The 25,616-nt window shown below is 42.9% G+C and overlaps 1 protein-coding gene and 1 pseudogene across 5 annotated transcripts in view; both read left to right on the top strand.

Annotated features, from left to right (window-relative positions):
- LOC148524991 (uncharacterized) overlaps positions 1-25,616 on the top strand; it is a 465,228-nt gene that overhangs the window by 246,248 nt on the left and 193,364 nt on the right. The window lies entirely within an intron of this gene.
- Positions 11,095-11,212, top strand: LOC148524993 (5S ribosomal RNA; annotated as a pseudogene).

Below are 25,616 nucleotides of genomic sequence, written 5' to 3' on the forward strand. Positions count from 1 at the left end.
CCTCGGAGCTTTTCTCTGCTAGCCTCATCTGGCTAGCAGTGTGCCTAGAATGGCACCCTGCAGCCAGAATCTATGCAGCAGTGCCGCCAGGCAGGGGCCGGCTTTCAACTTTTACCCTGGGGGGCAAGTCCAGGGCACTGGCCCATAAACAACAGCTTATCCTTAAATAGAGATTGCGAAGGCTCGCGCGCAGACCGACCGCGAGAGCGTGTCCTAATGAATGGCTCAAATAGGGATGTTAGTTTCAATACATACACTTAAATAAAACATTATAAGAGGAAAATAGAATGGTGGATATTTCTCAGAAACAGAGACAATATATGGCCCCATTTAACAATGAAACTGAATACCTTTAGCACTTACTGAAAGAGGACCATAACCCCTTTAAGTATCTAACAAACAGCAGTAAGACACATTCCCTAGCCCCAGTATGTCTCTGCCTCATTCCCCCAGACCCAGTGTGTGTCTCTCACTTATTCCCCCAGACCCAGTGTGTGTCTCTCACTCATTCCCCCAGACCCAGTGTGCGTCTCCTAGACCCACACCCCCCAGACCCAGTGTGCATCTCTCAGCGCCACTCCTCCAGACCCAGTGCCCCAGTAATGACTTATGTAGGGCCCCTTATGCAGAGCCCCCAGTAATGCCCCTTTAAGCAGAGACCCAGTAATGCCCTTAGTAATGCCAATAATGTCCCTTTATGCAGAGCCCCCCAGTAATGCCCCTTATTTTGTGCCCCCTCCCAGTATAGAACACGCTCCACTCACCTGTCTGTGCAGTACTTGCCTTTCTTCATGACAGCCGCTGGGCACCGCTCCAGTTCACGCTGTCCAGCGTAGACGCTGCCGCTGACTGGATCTAATTACATCCAGAGCGGCAGGTGCAGGCTCCGCCTGTCGCCGGCAACGTCATGAAGTCACTTGCGCGCTGCATCACTGGGAACGCTGGCCTCTGAAGCGATCAGAGGTTTTTGATCGCTTCAGAGACCACTGTTGCCAACCTGTACTGCCCGATTGGAGCTGTGCTCCGATCATGACAGGGATGCGGGCCACATGTGGCCCGGTTATAGCTGCCTGATTGGAGCTCACCTCCGATCGCGGCAGCGGGCCAACATAGGGTCTGGCCCAGCGGGGACCAGCCCCGGGGGCAGATGGCACCCTGAACCCCGGCCCAGCCCACCACTGCCACCAGGAGCGTCCTTAGGACGCTTCAGACAGTCACACCACTGCCCTCAGGATGCTCCGGGCATTGCTGTAATCACCAGCGATTGTGGCCCTGCCCCGTGTGACATCACATGGAGGGGGCGTGGCCTGCTCCGGGCCCACAAATAATGTTATATAAATCAAAATGGTCCTCGGCGGAAAAAAGGTTCCCCACCCCTGATTTAAACTATAGAGTCTGAAACGTGCTTGGCAATTTCAAGATGGTTGCTGCTCAGTGTTTCCTAGTTCTTATTTGATTAGTTTAGCCTGGAAAGCATTTTGAATTCATGGTTTGAGAGACCAAATTAATTTATGACCATATGGCATGCACCAGTGATGACTGACACTGGTCTAATCAATCAGGCATGGCTACTATAGGTGTGTGTTCAGCATGGAGCTGTGTGCCATCTTAGGTAAGTAATATAAAGGAGGATAGTCTGCACAGGACTGCTCCATCCCATTCACTTCCCCTTAAAGGATCCTTAATATGGCGCACATCTGGAAAGTGCTGCTCTGGAGTATAGTGATACCTTGGAAATTCACAGTTGCCATGTATAGACAATGAATATATAATGTATGGCTCAATAATTTGACATCCTGCAGCAATTTTGGTTAGTGAAGGGTATCTGGACACACTTGCCTACTCTCCCTAGATGTCCAGGAGCCTCCCGAATTTCAGACAGCCTACCAAATCACGCCCATTTCCCCAATGATGTGAGTGGTCAAAGAGCTTGATGACGTAATTTTTGGTGACAGGCACCTTCACCTCCGTCAGAGACAGGTTAAAGATCTCATGGGGTCCTAGGCAAAATACTGATTTGGGCAACCATTGCCTCTGGATCCAGTTTAGTCGGTAATAAAGTTTTCCCTCTTTGATAAATTGTCATTTAGTGGTTGCCCCTCTAATGAGGAATTCCTGTCAGTCAATGTATGAAAGCCTCATTAGCACTTTTGCCATTGGGATTTTTAATTTGATGAATAGCACCCATAATCCTATTCTGTACCTCAGCAACAATTAATAGATTAAAAAGATTGTGTTTAAATGCCATATCCACACGCAGTTATGTGGTGTTGGACACAGTTGTGCCTCTGTTCATCCATATTACTTTTGTCGACAGCCACTAGGGGGTATAGTCACTAAAGTGAGAGTTTTTAGAAGTGGAGATGTTACTCATAGCAACCAATCAGATTCTACTTAACATGTAACTAGCACCTTCTAGAAGATAATAGCTAGAATCTGATTGGTTTCTATGTGCAACTTCTCCACTTCTAAAAACTCTCACTTTAGTAAATATACCCCCAGGACTCCATGAACTTCAGAAGAGGAAGACTGTAAGAGAGCAGAATAGGAATAAGAACGGGGAGTCGGGAGAAGGTGCAGGACAAGAGAAAATGCGGTTTATGAGAGGATCAAAGGCAAAGTGGGTGTTGAGGGCAAATGGCAGAAGATGGTAGAAGAAGGATAGGGGATAGATATGATAGAAGGACGGACACATAAAGGAGAGAGAGGACAGACACCCACAATGTGGATGTAGGGGTTAAAGCAAGACAAATAAGCACATGCAAAATTAGAGACAGACAACAGATAGAGAAAGATATGGACAGACACACAGAAAGAGGAGACCAATGCACAGACATAGAAGATTGGACATGGGAAAAACAGAAAGGGAGAGACTGATAGATGGAGGCATACACCGGGATGGGGGCCTGAATGTAGACAGTGGAACATTGAAGAAAGAAAAGGGAGGAGATGTTCTCTGGAGCAGCGCAGTGGAGCAGAGTAGATGTAGGGGTCAAGGGGCACATCTTGAACATCCAGATGTTGGACAGAGAGAGTGAGTAGCCAATCAGATGCTGAGCAGAGAGAGGGACAAGACAGCCAGATGCTGGGCATAAAAAATAGAGAGAACATGTAGAAGAGAGAGAGACAGATGGGGAAAATAAATATAAACTGTGCAGTTAGGTTATCATAGACCGGCAGGAGCAATGGAGGGGCAAAGAGACATGCAGGAGAATATGTGCTGAGGGGAGAGGAATACACGCAATAGCTCAGAAACGGGGGGAGAAGCACATACTTGCCAACTTTCCCCGAATGTCAGGGAAACTCACTGAAGCAGTTGTGATCTCCCTGACTACCTGAAGAGTCTAGCAATTTCCTTTAGGCCTCCCGGGAGTGCAGAACTCAGTGATGACCTCATCATTCTCTGCCTATCATGGAGGAAACACTGAAGAGAATAAATGGATTAGAGGATTTGTGCTACAAGAAAATGGTTAATTTCTCCAGCACACTGATGAGTTGCATGTGCAGTATGGGTCTGTGTAGTTGCTCACAGTTTGGCAGGAGACTGTCAGTGATTGACAGTTTGCGCTGGTCATACATCGCATCTTCAGATCTTGCCTGCTGCAGGGAAGATCTGAAAATCTCAGTCACGATGCACTGGAATAGTAGAGGATGCACGATAGATCGTGGGCCAATTTTAATAGCTTTTAACACCAACTGCCGGGGAGCTGCCGGGGGAGAAATCGGACACGATATCGGATCGTGAGCAGATCGCCTAGTGTGTGGGCACCTTTACTTGTAACATTGCGGAGCGGAAGATGTGGCCATGATGACACAAATCACATTGCATTGCCTTCTGAACTAGAAGTCTGGGCCTGATTCAGAGCCAGACGCACTGACCAGAGCGCTCGCTCTGAATCAGGGCCCTCCTACCTAATAATGGAGCAGCCTCCTGGCCGCTCGCATAGCTGTGGGTGACCACCCACAGCTTATGCGAGCGGCCAAAAAGATGGTCGCGATGGTCAAGACCATCGCGACCATCGGGCTTGCGTCGAGACCCTGCGGTAGGGTCTGGCTGTCGCAAGCCCAGGAGTGCTTTTGGCTCTATCAGAGCCAAAAGCACTCCCACTGACATCACTAGTGATGTCAGTGGGGCCGGCTCCAGACGGAAGGCGTTCCCATGGGAATGCCTCCGTCTGGGCAGCAACGCCCCCGGCACGCCCACCAAAGGGGGCGTGCTGTCAGTCACCATCGACAGCATGCCCCCTTTGGTGCGAGACCCATAGCGACAGCTTGGCTGTCGCTATGCGGGTCTCTCGCGCATACGCACGACGGAGCTCCCTCCGTCGTACGCATGCGCATTAGGGCACCATCGACTCGCTTGCGAGCGGGTCTGAATTAGGCCCTCTGTACCTATTAGGTGCCATATCCAGTAAGAGAAATGAAATATATGACCGACCTGCACTGTTACTGGTTACAGCACAATGGCTGTTCGCCTTTTTATGTTTTACCTTAATTAGAATTCACTTTCACTATAAGAAAAGCAATAACAGCACATACATCTATTAGTGTAGTGTACACAGCAATACTCTGCATGTCTCTACATTGTGTATGCATGATATGCAGTTCATGGGGAGATGTAATAGTGCAGGCACTGAGCTATGCAGAAAATAGGCCTGTATACGATGGGCTGTGTAAAATCTCACCCTTATTGTTTTGAAGCAAATGTATTGTATTGCCTGAATTATCTACTTAACAGCTAGTGGTAGGCAGTGTTGATCATCACACCTTGACACATGCACCATATATGTATTTTTATTTAAAATAATTGATATAATATATAATATGCTGGACAGTTGGATTAGTACATTACTTTTTCGCTGTAATGACTATTCTACCTTTACCATTTTGGAGTCTGTGAATGCTGTGTAGTATTTATTTTATTATCTGTACTACTTATGCTAGGCATATACGTTTCTAACCAGGGCTGGCGCTAGTTCTGGGTTCTCCCTAGAATCTAGCACCTAGATGACGTTCCCGATCCGTCAAATTTTTCTATTAGAGCTTTTCTGTTGCCTATTATTTAGCCACATTTCGATTCTACACAGAGAAACCTATATTGATAAGGTATATATAATAATCCCAGCGATATCTGCAATGTCAGCATGTATTCAAGACAGGATACGATCAGTATATCGGCACAGGGGATGCCGGAGCTTAGAATACCGGCAGAATCACAGCGCCGGCATCCCAAAGGTAAATAGTAGGGTGGAGGGGAGGGTTAGCGTGTAGGGTTAGGGACTAGGGGAGGGAGATTTAGGCACTAAGAGGGGAGGGTTAGGTTTAGGGAACAGGGAGCAGGCCCGCCAAGAGCCAAGGTGGGCCCGGATAACGGAGCGTGGCCTAATCGCGGGAGGCGTGGCAACGCCCACTTCCCCCCCCAAAAAAGTTTTGCAGTGCCGCAAAGCGACACTGCGCGCTGGGGAGGGGGGGCGCTCCGTGGCCCCTCAGCCTGGATCCCTCCCACAAGCATAGGAGACTGCTGTGACTGCTGCTCAGCAGTCACAGCACTCTCCCAGTGCAGTTCAGCACACGCTGTGTGCTGGGCTGCTGTGAGGGAGGGGGGGTGGCACCGGGCCCGGGCCCCCCCAGGCTTCCCTTCATTGTTATTAGATAGCACACTATAATGCTTCTCTTCATGATAAAATGCAATTAGATACAGAACTGTAGTGAGACCAGTGAACAGGCGGCGGGCTACCAGTGAAATTATAGGTGAAGGATGGGTGGGCAATGGGTGGCTATATTAATAAAAGTTGGAGAAAACGTGTAACTAGCTAATTCAGATGTTTAATAATATAGTGTAAGGAAAGTCTGCTCTATTAGAGGAGGGGAAATATTATATTTTAAAGCCAACGGTTCCTCTTTTATTGTTCACTTAACATTTGTAGAATAGCAAAGTGTGTTCCAAATCTTCTCTTATACTTCCTTAGCCTATTGTTTTAAACCTCTAATTCTCTAGTATTTGATGTATAGGCTGCAATTGCATTCATGGCACTGTGATTTTTTATTTTTACTTTAATAGAAGCTTCATGTCACTCAATCCCAATACTCTTCACACTCGACTACTGTCCCCTTAAGGTATGGTAGCAATTTTCTTCATTCAATTCATGCTATGTTCTGTTCCTATATTATGGGAACGGGCAGATGGAATTGAGAGGAGCAGGTTGACTGACATTATAACAGAATTACTGTATAGTCCCTGAAATTGCAGCCTGTACCATGGCAATTCAAGTTTGATGAAAACATGATGAAAGGATAGGGAGGCCATCTGCAGTCAACTAATTAAACACAGCTTTGCATTGCAGTTGCACCAACCTACTCTACCAATTTCAAAGTACAGATTTATGAGGTGTTCACAAAAAGCAGTAGTAAATATTTTCCCTAGAAAGATAAAACTCTTATTTCAGTAATGTACCTTTGCTCGTGCTCATTTTACCATGTTGCCTTCGCAACTAGAGGAAACTGCTCTGCAGGCGAAATTAATATTCATAAGAAGTCAACCCAATGACTGGCAAGGAACCTGCATCACTAATACGTGAGTCACTTGTGCCTTATGCCTCAGAAATTATACTAGTTCCTATTGAATGAAGAGACTAAATTTGAAATAAAATTGCAACATCCACTGTGTGAAGGTGATTAATGCACTTTAATCATTAATTGCTACATTAACACTGTGCTTTTAGGTCTGTGTGGTATGAATATCTTAAAGGGAACCTGTCAGTGAAGAGTGGGGGTCATTCAGACCCGCTCGCGAGCGCAGGGCGCTCGCAAGTGGGTCGATGTTACCCCAATGCGCATGCGCACGAGGGAGGGAGCTCCGTCGTGCGCATGCGCGAGACCCGGACAGCGACAGCTTCGGGTCTCGCACCAAAGGGGGCGTGCTGTCGATGGTGACTGACAGCACGCCCCCTTTGGTGGGCGTGCCGGGGGCGTGGCTGCCAGACGGAGGCGGCCCCACTGACATCACTAGTGATGTCAGTGGGAGTGATTTTGGCTCTGATAGAGCCAAAATCACTCCAGGGCTTGCGGTCACCGAGACCCTACCGCAGGGTCTCGTCGCAAGCCCAATGGTCGTGATGGTCTTGACCATCGCGACCATCTTTTCGGCCGCTCGCATATGCTGTGGGTGGTCACCCACAGCTATGCGAGCGGCCAGGAGGCCGCTCCATTTTTAGGTAGGAGGGCACTGATTCAGAGCGAGCACTCTGGTCAGAGCGTCCGGCTCTGAATCAGGCCCTGTGACTGTGACGGGTGATGGTGAAACAAATAAACAAAAAGCATTTAGGGTCTGATTCTGCATCGCATCCAAAGTGGTCACGAGAACAAACTGGCGCAGCAGCCAGATTCACTACCTTATACAGTCGCTTATGCTTTAGCGAGCACGACTGTGTCTGGTCGCAGCTGGCCCAATTTTGGAGGGACAGTCCATGGGATGCAGTGCCCCACAGTGGGGGGGGGGCTGTAGTGGCAAGCCATGGCACCCCATTGGATATGCTCTCTGCTAATCGCAGCCCGGACTGGAAGTGTCTGTCTGGCGATTAGTTAGCGGAAATCTCTTCAAATTTAAAACCACTTCCAGTGCAGTCACTAAGGGTGACAGATTTTCCTTGGGGGGTAGCAGATTGACTCATAGAGCGGAGCTGTGATTTGCAGGAGGCGAGTCGGAGTGCAGAAAGTCTAAAACATTTATAAAAATTTTGGTGAAATGTTGGAGAATTGAGTATTGTATTAATATATTTATATACATTCCCTTTCGCTGTGGTGACGGGGGTATTTGACATCAGGTCCAATTTGCAGATAGTATTTTAAAACTTTGGCACCTGGGTAAATAGAGTCTGTTATTGACGATAGTGTAAAGTTTCTATATATATTTTACTTTCTTCATATTTCACGAATAGGAAAGAAGTATTGTGGCAATACCACTCTCATCCTTACAGTCTGTCTGCTCTTGTACTTCTCCATCAAATTTATGTACAGTCCTGGAAGGACATTTTTTCCAGATGAATAGTGCAAGCAGAGGAAATACTTTTATAGTTTTGTGTTCTGGGAAACTGAACAGATATTGTAGGAACTTGAACACTAATCTGCAGTGTAGTATATTATTTTCTTATCAGTTTTTATGTAGTTGTGTGTATTGTTATGCAACTACGTTAATTGTTATTTAAAATAAATATCACAAAGACAATGCATGTACATCGTACAGATGGAGAAAAAAGTGAAGGTAGTCTCTGAATTTATTACTATCAGATGCTACTCAAGACATTAAAGTGATCCTCCAGTTAAAATAGTATTTTTCTTTTTCGGGTTCCATAGGGTCCACAAAAATGACCTTGGGTATGTAGCTGTAGTGATCCAGGCACCAAACAGTCAACAAATTTTAGCTCCCAGGATGCCCTGGGTCCTCCTCCATATATACCCCGCCCCCGGCTACAGACAGTCAGTTTTTTGCTGTTTGGTGCAGGAGCAGTCCTCAAACAAGGTTTTTTTTTTTTTCTGTAAAGAGGGTCACTTGGCATTTTTAACCCTACATGTGTTGTAGGTTACTTGCAAATATTTTCTGGAGGCTTGGTCAGTCTGCCTGTGTACCTCTCCTTGGATGGCCAGGTTATACATAGCTCGATTTTCCTACTTAGCATGGTGTGCTGTTTGTAGTTGACTAAGAGCTTATATATATATATGTGATATATTTTTGCAGTATATGTGACATGTGTAATTTTGCTGTGACTTATATTGCCTTTATTCCTGAATAAACAGTCAATTATAACTATTACTGCTGTTTCTCCTCATAAGCCCTCTGCTGCAGGTGTGTGGGTTATTTTGGGTATGAAACACTGTCACATTGTAGTATATTACTTTGCATAACATAACAAGGGTCCTTCCTGGGTTATTGTTATGACGAAATAAAACGAGAAGTGGGAGGCGATAGCCCTGTGCTGGTTTCATGTATGACCTGTCTGGTGGGTTGTCCCATCAGGATTTCATGCAGAATGAATTATGTGGTCACTGTTGCAAAGAGCTACCAAGCTACCAGCTCCTAGCTCCTGGGAGACTCTCTTGGGCTTCTTTTTCCCAAATCATGGCCCTGTATGGCCAGGTTATACAGAGCTCAATGTCCTACTAAACTGTTGTGTTTTTTGTGGTTGATTAAGAACCTATTGCAAATATATTGTTTAAATGCATGAGGTTTTGCTGAAAGAACAAATACTGTCAGTTATAACTGGACTTCACATTTATTAGATATTTATTATACCGCAGGCTATACACTTTTACCTTCACCAATATCTAATAAATGTCAGGGGTAAAGATCCCAGGGGGGCACTGTTACAGCCCGACATCACTAGCACGTGATCTCATGTCTCCTCTGCTCTGCTCTTAGCAGTGTCCCACAGTCAGCTGCAGCAAGGATCCTCGGTCTCCTTCTGTCTCCTCTGCTCTTGCCAGTGTTCTCCATTGATTGCTAGTATGTATTAGCCTTCTTATATGTCCCTTTATATCAGAAACATTTAAAATTAGGGAGAGTAAATTTTTTTTTTTTTTTATTCCTAATATATCTCTTCCCCCACAATACCTAACACATATCAATCACCACTCACTAATTCCAATATGTCAACGGTGCAGGAAAAGAGCGCAAGCACCACATCAATCACAAAGCTCTATTCGCAAGGTAATTTGCATATATGCAAATTATCTTGCCCACAATGCATCTTGTTTGTTATTGATGCCCTCTTTTCCTGTGTTGTTGACATATAGAAATTAATAAACAGTGCTTTTCATGTAGTAAGTGTTATAACTGAAAAAAATAAAATTATATATATATATATATGTCTCCCTATTTCTACAGGCATGTAAATTGAACTACCCCCAGTGTAAGTTTAATACATTTGTGTTTTCTTCAGTTTGGGGGAACTGGCTGTGATTTTTATAGGTTGTGGCTAACCCCGTGTTGGGAATAAGACATAATCCGTATGGACTGTCTTCATTCTTATGTGGGATAATATAAAAGATTCATGTGAGTTATCATCACAGTAAATTAATGGTGGAGTGAAGGTATCAGTTGTTAAAAAGCATAATGCTGTATAGATAGCCCAATTTGAATATATGTAAATTATGTTACCCATAATGCATTTTGTTTGTTTTTGATTCACTGTTTTTAAGCTTTTCCTGTGTTTTTTTGCATAAAAAAATTTACATATAGTGGTTTGCAATAGAGTAAGTTCTATAAAAGATATATATATTAAAAATAAAAATTATACTCTCCCTATTTCTTCACGTGTGTGAATTAAACTACCCCCAGTGTGTGTTTTTTTTTTAGTAGAAGCAGTCATTGGAGGGGGGCGCCAGTCCCTTAGTTTGCCAGGGGCGCTTGGAACCCTAGATACACCCCTGCCAATTACACCATCCTACCAACGGTTTCTGCAGTTTGCAGTACTGCAGAAACCAGTCCAATTTCAGGCACTTCCTGTTTGGTTTATCAACAGCCCGTCTGGTTTTTACCAGAATTATGGCAGTAATGATGGCCGGCCTCAGGCACCAGGGAATTAGGATACTGCCATACTTGGACGATCTCCTGCTATTGACGCAATCTCCACAGGAGTTACAGCGTCATCTCAGAATTTGCCTGTCTACACAGACATGAATTAAGAAGTCGTCTCTTCAGCGGGTATGGTAGATAGTGCATTTATGAGCTCACTTATATCCTCTGTGCCAGAGAATCCAACTGCCAGAAGAAAGGATTGTGGCCCTTCAGCTGTGGATATGCAGGCTTCTTCACAGCCGGTCAGTATCTGTTCATGCTGCGATGCAGGTTCTGGGGTCCATAATGTTGACCTTCGACATGGTGGAATATGCCCAGTTCTACTCCAGACATTTACAGCGGTTAATACTCTTACACTGGAATGGGGAGTACCACTCAATAAGGTCACAGACTATCGTCTCTCAACAGAAGTGTGACTGTCCCTGTCGTGGTGGTTATAGAGGTGCTGTCTCAACAAGGGTCGACCATTCTGGATTCCAGTTTGGGTGCTCCTCACGACCAATGCCAGCCTCCGCGGGTGAACCTACAGCAGCAGCACACTGGACATGCCCAATCTCATCTGATCTTGGAAGCTATGCAGTGTGGGCCTGGTTAGTACTTGTACGGGAGACCACCTGGGAACACCAGGTGCTGTAGGTAACAGGTCGACACACATTTCAAGGATGATAGACGCAAAAGAAAGTCTTCTGTCCGTAAATGTCCTGGAACTAAAGGCAGTTTTCAGAGCGCTGGTTCAAGCTCAGGAAATACTGAAGGGCAGGCCTGTTTAGGTACAATTTGACAACGCTACTGCAGTAGCCTACCTCAACCATCAGGGAGGCATGCGGAGCCAGGCTGCCATGGCGGAAGTATTAAACATTCTGGTCTGGGCAGAATGTTACAGTCCGATGATATCAGCTTTGTTCATAACCAGCAGTCCTCAATTGGGAAGTGGACTTCTTAAGTCGGCAGGATATACACGCCGCAGAGTGGGCTATTCATCCACAAGTATTTCAGAGCCTTGGGGACAAATGAGGTATTCCAGAGGTAGACTTCATGGCCTCAGGTTTCTTTGAGGTCCATAGGGTCCACAGAGCACCCACCCTAACGTACCTGTTGTTGGGGAATTCTTTTCTGTTGTATTTCTATGATTCTCTCTTCTTAGAGAGTGTGTGTCTGGAATGCAAGAGTCCTTCCTTCTCAGTTTTTTCTTTCCTGCTCCTGCTTAGGCTTGATAACAAACTGACTGCCTGTAGCCAGGGGCGAGGTATATATGGAGGAGGACCCAGGGCATCCTGGGAGCTAAAGCTTGTTGACTGTTTGGTGCCTAGATCTCTCCAGCTACATACACAAGGTAATTTGTGGACCCTATGGATCTTGAAGAAAAAGAGTTAACAAAGATATGTTATACCATAACTCTTATTATTCCACCCTAGTTCTTTTTATTCACCTAAGCATCTACTCCAGTTCAGATTGGGTTTTTAGCGGACACCACATACTTTACCACATATGGGAAGATTTATGAAACCTAGAGATGTGCGCCAGACCATTTTTGCTGGTTTTGGTTCTATTTCTTCGGCCAGTTTTGGTTTTGCCGAACCACCATGACTTGTTTTGGTTTTGGATTTTTTTTCCAAAACATTGGCAAAAAAAAAGCTAAAATCACATAATTTTAGCCTTTTTTTTTGTTCCTAGAGTATTATGCACTTCAATTACATCAATTTCCACTAATTTCAAGCCAATTTTGACCACATTACAGCTCTCAATATTATTTACAATATTTAATTTTGTGACTGAGTGAGAGCTGTCATACTTGCTTCCCCTTGCAAATGATTGTTTCACAGTAAGTTTTTTTTTTTTTTAAATACTAATCTTCTTGGTCCCTTTCTGAGATGAAGATCCATCCCCAGCAGCAGGCCTAGCGCTGAAGGACTCTTCTGATGAATCCTGGATAGGGAGTGATTCACCTAGCCTTAACAAACTGGATGCAGGACTACCTCCGATCACTACTGTGGATATTGAGGACAAAGGTGTTGGCGATAGAGACTTCAGGTGTTGGGATCTAGTTGATCTTGAGAGAAGGGAGCTAGCTGATGCTGGACTGCTTGTTGTTATATCTGATGTTATCATAAACTTTTCATGAGTTTGCTGCAAATGACGTAACAGGGAGGAGGTTCCTAGATGATTAACTCCCTATCTCGACTTACCGTGTTTTTACAAACGCTACAGATGGCTTGACAATTGTTGTCAGGATTTGGGTAAAAATAATTCCACACATAAGAGGTGCATGACAATAGCCTTCATCTTCTCATGGCCAAGAGCTGCTTCCACTGGTGCCTGACTTACACAAACCACATCCTCATCCTCAACATCCTCATTAGCGCCGGCATCAGCTACGCAAATATTGGCTGTGCTGTGTCCATCAGTAAGACATTCATGTGCATATATCTGTGACACCATGCAGTTTTGAATAGAGCCGTGCCTGCAACATAAAAAAAAAAAAAAAAAAAAATTAATTAAATAATAGTATTGTTTGTACTGTTTGATGCGCTATGTTCATGTGCATATATAAGCCCTGTGGCTCCAGTCCACGCATGAATAGAGCTGTGACATCAAAATAATAAATTAAATAATTGTACTGTTTCAGTGGTATTTTTCCCCCCTATATTTGAAACCAGCACTGGCCCTGCAGCCAGGTGCTGGTTCCTAAATTACGGGGGAATCCTACTTGTTTTGTTCCCCGTCATTTTAGGAACCAGGACTGGCTGAGCAGTCCGGGGCTGGTTATGCTTTTTTTTTGGGGGGGGGGACCGTACGTAATTTTTTTTTAATGATTTAACCCTTGTTTAACAGGTAGACCACACAAGCAGCCTTCACATATCTCACTGATATGTGCAGGCTGCATGCTCGGGACAGTTTTGCAGAGAGAAAAACTGCAATCTCATCCAAATTTGCTACTCGGGGGAGAAATCTCAATCTGCTTCACCATCGGCCATCTCACTTTCGGCTAAACTCACTTCTTAGTAAATTTGCGAGATTAAAAAAGGGAAAATTACCCGAGTTTCGGCGATGCTAACCAAGTTTTAAAAAAAAAAAAAAAAAACTCAATCAGACTCGATTCTTAGTAAATTTATCCCTTACACTCTACCTGCTTAGTTAGAGAAGCAACTACCTCCTAACATGCTATAGAGTCATTAACAAAAGCATAGCATAGATCTTTAGGTAAATAATTAAATGTAAACACTCCAATTATTTCATGTTTATTATTCAGATCAGTAATGTAATACACATCTTTCTGCTATATATTAATGGGAAATAGTTGCTATATCTTAATCATTTATACTTATCTTAACAGCTTTAAAAGGCCTATAAATTAAATCAGATGGAAATGATATGTGAAACTATTCATAATTTCTTATCTGCAGCAGCAAAACAAATAATTGTTCACAATACACCTAAATGAATTGTGTTTAAAATTCACAATTTAATGAAAGTTTATTACCTGTTTTCAAATGAAATTAGAATGTTAGTTATCTTATATACCATTATACTAATATAAGAATTCTCATATTTTGGCTGATCAGATTAGGGATACCATTCGTCCCCGTGATATCTGGGAGAGCTGCATAATGAAGTCCTATTTGTTACTTCTCATTTTCTTTACCGCTAAACTCCATGATTATCTGTTAATGATGCTATGCACTTATTAGATCTGGGGTGGTGGTCAGTCGCTGTAATACATATTCATTCACAATATTCACCAATATGAAGGAAGAATACTGTAATAAATCTGACTCTTTACTCTCAGTTGGCACAGTATTGTTACAGGAAATAAATCATGCTCTATGCTCCGTGCATATCTTCTGATGTAATATTTTGTGTTTATAGACTGATGGGAACAATCACAGTTTTGTGCATATGGGTCGTTCCATGTCAAGTGGACCAATTTTGAAGATCGTCCCCACCTGCTGGTTGTACAATGCAGAGCCGTTGACAATTGCACCCACCCCCACTTTGAAGGCCATAGTTTTGCTACTATTGCATATTGTGAACTAAAAACAATAAAAAACATTGAAGCAGCACACTTTGTGAAAACCAATACTTGTGTCATTCTCAAAACTTTTCGCCATGGCTGTAATTTCAATTTCAACCATACTACAGTCTGTAAATTCTATCAATTCTACCTATACAGTATACTTGTGAATGATACAAGTAGCAGATGTATATTCGGTTAAGAGCTGGAATGCCCAACTTGCTGCTCACTGACTGTTGTGAACACAGTGGTTGGATGGGCCTAGAGCATTACTATTGCCACCCACCTCTAGAGCATCTTTAAAGTAGTAATTTTGCACCACATATTAATAGTGAATGTAACTTGTAAAATCTTTATCGATACAGCTGGAACCATTTTTATGGCCACAATAATTGCCCTATTATCAAGTGTCGATAAAATAAAATCTAATTTTGCTGCAATTTAACAATGAGATCTAAGCCTCGGCGATACTGACCCAGAGCAGTAAGGAGGAATCATCTATGCTTTGCCGTGGCAGTCTCAACCTACAGTATACAGTATGTGTACTATATGTGTGGGATAAATAGATGACTCAAGCATGGACAATGGAATGGGAAACCCAGGCATAGGCATTCACTTCCCCCTGGGTGAAGAAAAAAAAGGGAGGAAGTAGATAAAAAATGTATTGAAAAAATATATTACAATGAAGCATTAAAAACTGTAAAAATATTTGAACATAGAAAAAATGCTTTATTCAAAGGCACCTCTAAGCCAAAATAATTACCGATCAGTCCCAGTTTTTTAAATAGTTGGGTCAAAATAACGTAATAATTATTTAAAAATAAAGCGAAAAACTGTGCTATTCTTACCCTTTGTCCCCGCCGTCTTTCTCCCTTTGCCCCTTTCATGTCTCTCCCTTTGCCCCCTCCATGTCTCTCCCTTTGCCCCCTCCGTGTCTCTCCCTTTTCCCCCTCTGTGTCTCTCCATGCCCAGCCTACTTACCTTTAGTTGTGATCGCCAGTGCTGTTCTGCAGCATCGCTCCTCTGATCAGTTCAGACGCTTCCTGTCTGATCCCCTACAATTCACTGCGTTGTAGGACCCCATTCAGCAACAGGCAGCCTCAGGATTCACTCCATGTTGCTTTGCAGTGACAGCTCTGCCCCCGCTCATCGCAACTCCCCCCGCCGCCTACCCCTCTCCTATCTGTGAAAGAAGAAAAAATATTTTACATAAAAAACTACACTAAACAACCTCTTTAAGGCACCGCCCACCGCGGTGCGCACAATTTGGGAACCACTGGACTTATTAGCAAGTTGCCATTTTCCAGGTTATCATATTGGAAAAACATTTGCTATCAGTGCTAACAATAATATACTGCAAATCTATATGTGTAGCAAATAAAACCAAAGGGATTTTGTCATGATTTGATCAAAGCATTTAAGCCTACAGCCCAGCGTCAAGGGACCCCTTGTTTTTCTGCACGTCCCTACACTAGCATATATGCCCAGCACACCATTACATTGCTACACATATAGATTTGCAGTATATCATTGTTAGCGCCGATAGCAAACGTTTTTCTGTTTTGTATACATTTATGGCAATAATATTGCCACGCTGCTGGTATCATGTTTTATATGGGTAAAACCGAGCGCGGGCATATTCCTTTTCAGGTCATCATATTGGCAACCAAGAATACTATATATAAAATAGTAGCGCTATTTGCCAAAATTGGCATAGTTATTTTTTAAAATAGTATCAAAACAAAATCCTTGTCTACGTTTGTGATATGAAACCATAATTATATTCCTTACTTGAGGAATATTTTCCACTTGTTTGGTGTCATTCAGTATCCCTGGTGTGCCACCGATTTCTATATGATGCATTCACCGCGCCATTGTGCTCAGTGGACCGCGGCTACAGAGGGCACTGAGTACTGCTGCTTTAATTGATCTGGAGTACCAGCTCCTGGATCTGAGCCGAAAAGGGAAGTCCAACAGTGATGAATCGTGTTGGGACTGGTTCTCCCACACTTCTAAAAAGTGGACTTTATTCTGCTTGACCTTATACAAGATAAGCAATATTTAATTTTTTTTTATTTTGTCACTGCTCTATGTTTGTCTATGTTTCCTGTCTGGATTGCCAATAAATAATTGTTCATGGAGAATTTTCTCCAGGTTATGGTCTGAGGCCTGCTGTGTCTGGTTTATGAAGCTGGAATTTGGTCATTAAACACCAGGAACACGGAGGAGTGACATCGCTATATGCACTTTATATTGCATTATCTGGTACGCAGATGTATGTACGGCTACTGTTAATATATTTGCATAAGAAAATACTACACTATATTAAATTTATGGGCTTGATCTAAGCCCTCTTTTAAGGTTTATTCAAGCAACATCACTTATGGGATCAATATCCTGAATACATTGTTGCCACGTGGTTCCTGCCCGTAGGAGTGTTGCCTGGACATCAGATAAGCTTTAAAGAATGTATTTTTGGTACACACAATACTTACCATTTGAGCACTAATTACTTTACCTTAATTACTACACTATAAGGCGCACGTCTCTTATTATTTTTCAGCACCCTATTTTCCCGTTTGCCACACGGATCATTAGAAGACTGCTGTCACCTGCTATTATCAGGAGTGTGTTTTTTGCAACGTATCATCACTGTTTTCACCACTATTTACATAAGGAACCTAAAAATTTGTGCGCTGGTGTTTACTCAACTATATATATATATATATATATATTATTTTAATATATACACACACGCTGTAAATAGTAAGTAATCTCTCGCTAATCAATATTACTTATTTAAAAAAATAAAATCCACCCTAGAGATATTCTTAAATCATAAGGAAATGAAGCCTTGTTCTCCAGCTTGAGTTGTCACATATACTGTAATTGAGGTACGTTTTACATTTAAACCATAGCCACTCCCATATCTCGGATGTATATATCTACTTCTGTGATCATTTGTTTCTCCCACACTGTTTGCTAAGCCAAGCAACAAAGAACCCGCTGACACTGTTCCCTGTGTGCAGTAACCTTAGTATGCATAGACTGTTTATTTCCATACTGTGCTCTGTGCATGGAGATTAAACCTAGAATGAAATATTCAGTATTCATCTCTCTGCCCTGCTGTACTCTGTGCATACAGAGACACATGAGCAGAGCTTTGTATGTGTATAGATCAATGTACATGGTGGGCAGTTTATCAAAATATGTACCTACCCACCTCCGGGGAGAATTACTGAGCCTATAGTTGTCATGAAAATAAAATCTGAAATATTGCTTTGTTTAAATTGAAATTAGAATGCATCTCTTATTCACACAATGGATTTTTCTTGTGTGTGTTTCTGCGAATGGCAATCTAGACTCGCAGTGCTCTCTGCATGATGTTGTAATTGAACCATTGTTGTCGGTTTCAAAATTCAGCGTTTGATCTCCTCCTCATAATAGTCAGTCTTTAATCATTTTCTCTCTGTTGCCTCATTTTGCCTTTTCAGTATATTACGCATGCTGAATACCATTATTGCGTTCCGTTATTAACTAGGGATGGATTTGGAAAAAGCAATTTTGTGCTGGCTTGATATTGCAGAATAAGCTGTCAAACATCATACCAGGTGACAGTGTGATGTCCTTCTACGGAGCTGTAGCACAGTGTGTATTACAGCTGGAAGCTTATAGGTAATCAGAGAGGATTACCAATGGCAGCATTATTAAATATCTGTGCACGTCTACTGTGACTGTGACCAGATAATGTGAGCTTCCAATATAGGAACAGGAAATGATTAATAAAATCGGATTGGCTGTTCGGAACGCCCTTGCAAAAGTTTATCTAATATTATTTTCTAGGGACATGAATGTCAAGTATTGGTTTCATTATTACTTAAGGTGCAGGCCTTTTATTCTTCAAAGTGATTTTCTTTTAATTTAGCCTAATTCCCTGGGTGGCTGATGATATTAACATTGTTTTACAGTAATAAGGCTCATATTGTATTAAAATATTTCTTTCGAGGGATGTTCAGACATAATGACCAATCATTTGTGTTGGCGGTGAGATTAGATACCATATTTTTCTAATAGGCAACACAGTAAGTAATGTTAATGGAAAACAGTGTGTTTGCCGCTCTGTGTTGATCATGGAAGTTTATGTAAGTGTATTTTCTCAGTAAATTTGCCCTGTGATCCAGAATGTGTTCGCTGTCAGAAGCCGGTGGGACGGATGATGTGCCGTGAGAAATGAAACAGACGGGAAGAAAATAGGACATTTCCAAATAGGAGGCAGATGAAACTTTGAAAGATTTTTCTTCTTTTTCAGTCTATTTGGATACACCTCTACTTAGACTTTCTGGCAGCTGATAAAAAGCACCCAGAGGTTTAGCGCTGTGAAATTTGACAAGCATTGAGACAAAAAAGGAAGTGAACATTTTACTAATCAAAACATCTGCACAGTGTGGCCATTTACATCTTCCTATCAAGACATGAGAGAGATGTTAATTTCAGACGACTCTTTTTATGACCTGTAATTACTGTCATTAAGAAAGCTCTGGAGACTTACAGCAAGCTTTGACTGAAATACAGTTTGACATGTTCTATAATTAATGCTGAATTAACATGCTGTAGTATGTTCTACAGGCGGAAAAAAACTTTTATTTTCCTCCTCCTTTACATACAAAAACATGATTATTTCATAAGAATTTAATGCAGATATCCAAGACAAACGGAAATAACTTTGAGAAATGTTACCTGTAATTGTAAAAGTTCCATGTGCTGAAGGTTGTCTATCTCATACAGTACTAAATTAAACACAAAGGGGTAAATTTACTGAAGTGAGTTTTAAAAGTGATGTTGCCCATAGCAACCAATCAGATTCTACTTAACATTTAACTAGCACCTTCTAGAAGATAATAGCTAGAATCTGATTGGTTGCTATGGGCAACATCACTTTTAAAACTGACTTCTAAAAACTATCACTTTAGTAAATTTACCCCAAAAGGTTAATGTTACCTTGGTCTCAAATCTTTCCTGTCTTTTAAATTCTTAAATGAGGAAAGTGTACAGTCTGAGTGCTGTCAGGCTATCAGAGAAACATATAACAGTATTCTCTCTCCTTACAATCTGTTTGGCCAACTTTTGTAGTTCCTTAATTGTAGCACATGTTGAAAGAAAAAAAAATATATTTTTTGTGCTTTTCTGTTCAACATAAGTTTGATCAGCTTTAACATTTACATTTTTTTTCAATTTAATTGTATCATTATATGTAATACAATTATGTTGAAGACAGCAATCACATGCAAAATAAAAAAAATATTTTCTAAAACAAAACAAAAAACAATAATCACTATGGAAGACTAAAATACTGAAGAGTGTCTCAGTGTAATGTTACTACCATTGCAACCACAGTCACCTGACATATGCTGTAGTGAGCAGAGAGGCTTGGGACATCCTTCTAAGTTTTATTTTCAATACAACATTCTCCCCTTCCTTCTCTCCTTTCTGCCTTCCCATGATATGCTGGGATCCTGTGTCTTAATAGCAGACTAAGGGCCTGATTCAGAGCCGCTCGTAAGCGGCCGCTCGTTCGCTCCGAGCGATGTTTGCCCAACTGCGCATGCGTACAGATCGTTATACGCATGCGCGAACCAGTCAGTGCGGTCGAAATTCATGTGCTCGCAAAATAGCGAATGCCTGATAATTTGAGTGACAGGAGTAGGCGTATGTGGGTGGTAACGGGGGAAGGTGCTTGAAAACGGGGAGTGGGGATCTGAACGCAGGCGTGCTTAAAGGTCAAAACGGGCGTTTTATGGGTGTGCATAATTAAAACAGCAGCGTCATTGACCAAGTCACTGGGTTATTTTATAGCCAGAACTGCTCGCAAAATTGTGGTAGCAAAAACCAACCCCAAGAATAGCGAGCAGTTCATACCCTGGTCGATGTACTCGATTAATCTAATAAATAGCGGACATGACGTAGGATGCGAGCGGCCAGGGGGCGTAGTTTTCCAAAAAACGACCGCAAGTTTTGTTCGCTCGTTCAGACATAGAGGCGTGAACAGACCGCAAAGAGCGAACGGTTGATTTGAATAGCCACCCCTATATTCTGGACGAGCGAGCGCTAATTGCGTCCGGCTCTGAATCAGGCCCTAACTGTCTGCACCAGACTTGTTTTCCGACAGAGAGGGACTGCACATATTAGCTAGATTTTTTAAATTATTGACCTTTACCTTGTGAAAATATACTTTGTTTTATCTTTTCTGGCATTCATTTGTGCTCTGTCATCCATCCAGAGCTATTTCTTCATTAGACGCAAAGATCCACAGAGCTTAACTGTGTTATGTTAAAGGTAAATTAAAATAAACAACTGTCAGAAAGAAACCATAAAGCAACAGAGCAACAGTGTCTCAACAAAATTTCCTATCAATGTTACTTTGTTTTACTATAGTTGGGGGTGCAGTCTTCTTGATTCAGCCCACATTCACTGTAAAGTGAACGATTTAGAGGCTTGATGCTTGATGATGCAATTCACAGGAATTGCGCTATCATGGCGTCGCCTCACTGCTCTGCAATGCTATCATTTATAGCATTCCACAGAGAGGGATCACAATGATCTGAGATGCATCACACACCCTGAATCTCCAACTTCTATGTCCTCATCCTGGAGAGAGCAATTTAAAAGTCGGTAAGTACTGACTGCATATGTGACAGCTTCTCCAGTCACCCTATTTCAGGCTACTCTGGCTGGAACAATAATATCAGCTAATAAGTAATGCTACAAGCACATAGGGGTCTATTTGCTAAACCTTGAATGAAGATAAAGCGAATGGAGATAAAGTTCCAGCCAATCACCTTCTAACTGCCATGTTACAGGCTGTGTTTGAAAAATGATAGGAGCTGGTTGGTTACTTTATCAACGTCCAACTGTATCTCCATCCAGTGCTTAGTAAATAGACCTCATAGTATTTAATGTGATGCTTTTCAGAGTGCAGAATGGTTAAAATTATTGAGGGCATGGGTGCTCCTGAATAAGGTGTGGTGACCATTCGCTAGGGAGAGGTTATGGGGCAGTTATTTATATCTATTTTTATTAAATGCTGGGTGAGCATTCAAGAAGTTGCCAACCCTGCCTATCACTTGTGCATTCCTTCCACAGATGCCAGAGGCACACAGTGACTTGTCAATGAATGACTGGTCACCCCTAGTAACCAGCTGCTTCTGTATGGCGAAGGGGGTAATGATTGTGTGAGCTTTTTTAAAGACTAGTAAACAAATATAGATCTGGCCAAAATAACTCCTCACACAGCACCAGGACAGGGCTAAGCAGTGATGTTGGTAGTGGAAAGCTAACCAGTACTTCTAAAACAAACACTACTACTATTTACTTTCTTGCTGGGGTAGTGGAGAGCCTTTCCATTAATATTTAAATTTTTTAAATGATTTTTTCCTATTAATAAAATGTACAAGTAATACTTTAGATGGCAACATTTCGTGAAGGTTTTCAAGGGAATTAGCTGGTGTGCAGGTAACGTTAAAATGAAAACACTAGTGATAGGTAAAATACAATATACTCTCAAAGATCACTTCATCATTGGACATTATACAGTGTAAGTGATTATTTATCCTGTGCTGTAGATTATAATGCTTACCCTATTATCAACTATGGGCCTGATTGAGAGTTATACGCTATTGGCACCACTGCGGCGGACACAACAGTGATGCTAAAATATGCAGGAGGCGTCTTGTGTAAATAAACGCCTCCTGCCGGCTTCTTTGATCCCCTGCTTCGTCTGAGGATGCAGCATCAGATCACTCTGCATGACCATAGGTCTCCTGAGTAATCTTCAAGTTACTCAAGATGGCCGGTGTTTTTTACGCAGTTGAAGCCAGTGAAACTGTGTTCAAGGGCGCAGCCATTTGCTTGAGCACAAACAGAAAATGGGGCCGACATGTCCCGGATTTCTGGGATTGCCTGATGTCGCCCCTGCTCCACCCCCAAAAAGTCGTCAGCCTGTCAATTAGGCTGCAGTATGCGGGCACTGCTAGCGAGTGCGCAGGAGGAGATCTGCACATGTGCAGTACAGATCATGTGCATGCGCAGAACATCTGACATCTGAGTTGTGCGCAAACCGACCCCTGTACTACTCACGCTGGTGCGCCTTCAAATATATCCCAATCTCCAATCTATTCTTATCTCAGCTCATATCCCACTGTCAAAAGATCAGCAAGGCCCTCCCCTGTGGCGGAGCTTCCACTGGGGTAAGGGGGGGCAACTGCTACAGGGCCTAAAGATGAGCAGGGTTCCATAGCCTCAGCCAGTGGCGTCACAAGAGGGGTGCAGGCTGCACCCGGGTGTCACCCGCTGAGGGCGGACACCAATGTGCAGACTGCCCCTCAGTGACAGGAGCCGGGTACTACACTGTATAATTAAGTGCAGCACCCGGCTCCTGACACTGCGAGGGAGCCGGCCGGCACTGCACACAGTGCAGTCCGCACCTCCGGCACCCCCCCTGCCCCCCAGTAATAACAGGACCACGTGGCTTTGACTGAGAAGCCACGCCCCTTCCCACATGACCACGCCCCCTTTTGGCAGCACGCGGCTCCGCCACGCACACAGCATCCCTCCTCGCACCAGGTGACACTGTGGGGAGGGACGCAACTGGCCTCAGCACAACATGCAACAGCAGCAGCTTCACCACTGCCTGCACCAACTTTCATATTGATGCCATACTCAGCTACTCTCCGGGAAGGGGCGGAGAGACTCCCAATTTTTCATATAGTGCCCCACACCCCTGGAAGAGTGGGCGGTTATTCCATATCCCACTCACTTCTTAGTGAAGTGAGCAGGATGGGGAGATCATACAGGGAATTGCAGCTCAGTTGGGAGGGGACAGGGCGCAATGTTAGTTTTAGCCCTATCCCCAACATTCCACGATGGAGGTGGGGCCTAATGACATAAAGAGACAGGTCCTGCCCCCAAAGTGTTCATTCACATCTCCTCTCTGGGCTTCTCCCGGAGAGGAGAGTTAAAAAGCAGGCAAATATGATTAATGCAAGTTCGATGTAGCCTAAATAAAGAGTTAGTGTCCATGTGCAGTGCAGGCCTCCATACATCTTCAGAAGGTCAGAGCAGGTGTCGTGGTAGGATAAAGTGCATCCCCACAATGGTTCCCAATGATGTTGTGTTCCTTCTGTGGCCCTGTAAAAATTAATGTAAGGGAAGCCCCAACAGGTGCCCAATCTCTGCGACCTAAGGAGAACTAGTGGGTTTCCCAACTTAACCCAAAGGGAATAGAATTCAAAACAGGAGAGCAACTCCGGCGCTGAGAAGGGTGCTTTATAGATCAAAACTTCATTGCGACACCTCCGCTATGCAAAACTAGTCCCTTATTCTCCATAAATGGGAGCCGAGCAATATAGGACTGTTAAAGGTAGTGTCAGCTATTAAGGTATAAATGGTCAAACACCCACTGACCCAAACACGAAATATGGGCTTCAATTGGCAAATAAGGGATGACTCAACAAAACATTGATAATCAAATTATTTATTAGCTAGATTAATGGCATCATAATACAACTTACTATTGTCATGGATAAACGCAAGTTAAAAATAACAAAATTGTTTTCACTATTTTAAACAGAACTGGTTAGAGGAACAATAAATAATACAAATAATTTAAAAGTAAATTTAAAAACACAGTATCACAAGTTCTGTGGTCATTCCTACCCTTTGTTTCCACATCTACATTTGTTTTGTCCACCTCACACAGCAAGTTCCTGTTCTATAAAAAAAAAATTATATATTGTCCAGTGCTGGCAGCACGGTAGTACTTTACAGATCAATGACAATTGTAATAAATAGAAGGCTATTAATAGCCAAAGAGGAGTGCCGTGGCCATATAAAGACTCAAGGCTGCAGGTAAAATACTTTTAAATATTTCACAAAAGTGCTAAAATTTTATTATTAAAATATTTGAAAAAAGTCAATAAAATGTATTGCAGGGCCATAACTAGGGTGTGTGAGTGGGTCCCCGTGGGTGACACCGCTGATCACCCACAGCCCGTGCATATGGCTAGCAGGGTGCCTTGAATGGCACTCTGCAGCCAAAATCGCTGCAGAAAAAGTCACCCGGCACTGTCGAGTCACATGGGACGTGGCGGCTCTCATGCGCCCTGTGTAATGTGCTTAATAACACACGGAGGATAGATAAGGAAGGACATCTGTGTGTGTGTGTGTGTGTGTGTGTGTGTGTGTGTGTGTGTGTGTGTATCAGTCCTTGCCAATTAACCTACCAGTATGTTGTCAAATTTTCTGAGAAAACCAGAGTACCTGGAGCAAATATGGAGAGAACATACAAACTCAATAAATATACAGTAAGACCTTTGTTGGAATTGAACACATGATACCAGAGCTGTGATTCCTAAATGTTAACCATTCTGCTGGATAAGCTTATTTTGGAGGCAGTGTAATATAAGTTATTTTTATGTAATAACAAGCTGAAGTACCCGGCGTTGCCTGGGTTTAAATCTTCAAGTTTTATTATGTGATGCCATCCAAATCCAGTGGAAGGCCCAGAACAGACTCACTGGGTCAAAGTTCTGCCCAGCGTACACCAACTGGCGATCCAACCGGGACCCTATCCCCCCTAAAACCTGGTCAGGATCCAACTAGACCACCTTGCGTTGGTTTCATCCCAATCGGTGAAGGGGTCTCTGAATCCATAACTGGACAGACAAACAGACCAATGAATTATATATATAAGATTTGTCACTCTGTCACTTGTCGCGTTGTCGCTGTGTGGTCTAATAGCTTACTTTTTTTATACTAATTAACTATAAAAGATTTGGCCACTTTACCTTCAGAACTGTGGAAGATATTCGCCAACAGACAAACTTCTTCTTATATATTATATACAGTATATATTACTACCCTACCTTCTGCTACCTGACAAAACATAACTGTAATGCTGCCCATCCACTACTAGATGCGGGGACGAGGGCACGGTTACAACATAGTAATCGTGCCGTCGTCCCCTAGGGGTGGAGT

Source organism: Taudactylus pleione, unplaced genomic scaffold, assembly GCF_031769625.1.
Source record: "Taudactylus pleione unplaced genomic scaffold, aTauple2 ptg000114l, whole genome shotgun sequence".
NCBI lineage: Eukaryota > Metazoa > Chordata > Amphibia > Anura > Myobatrachidae > Taudactylus > Taudactylus pleione.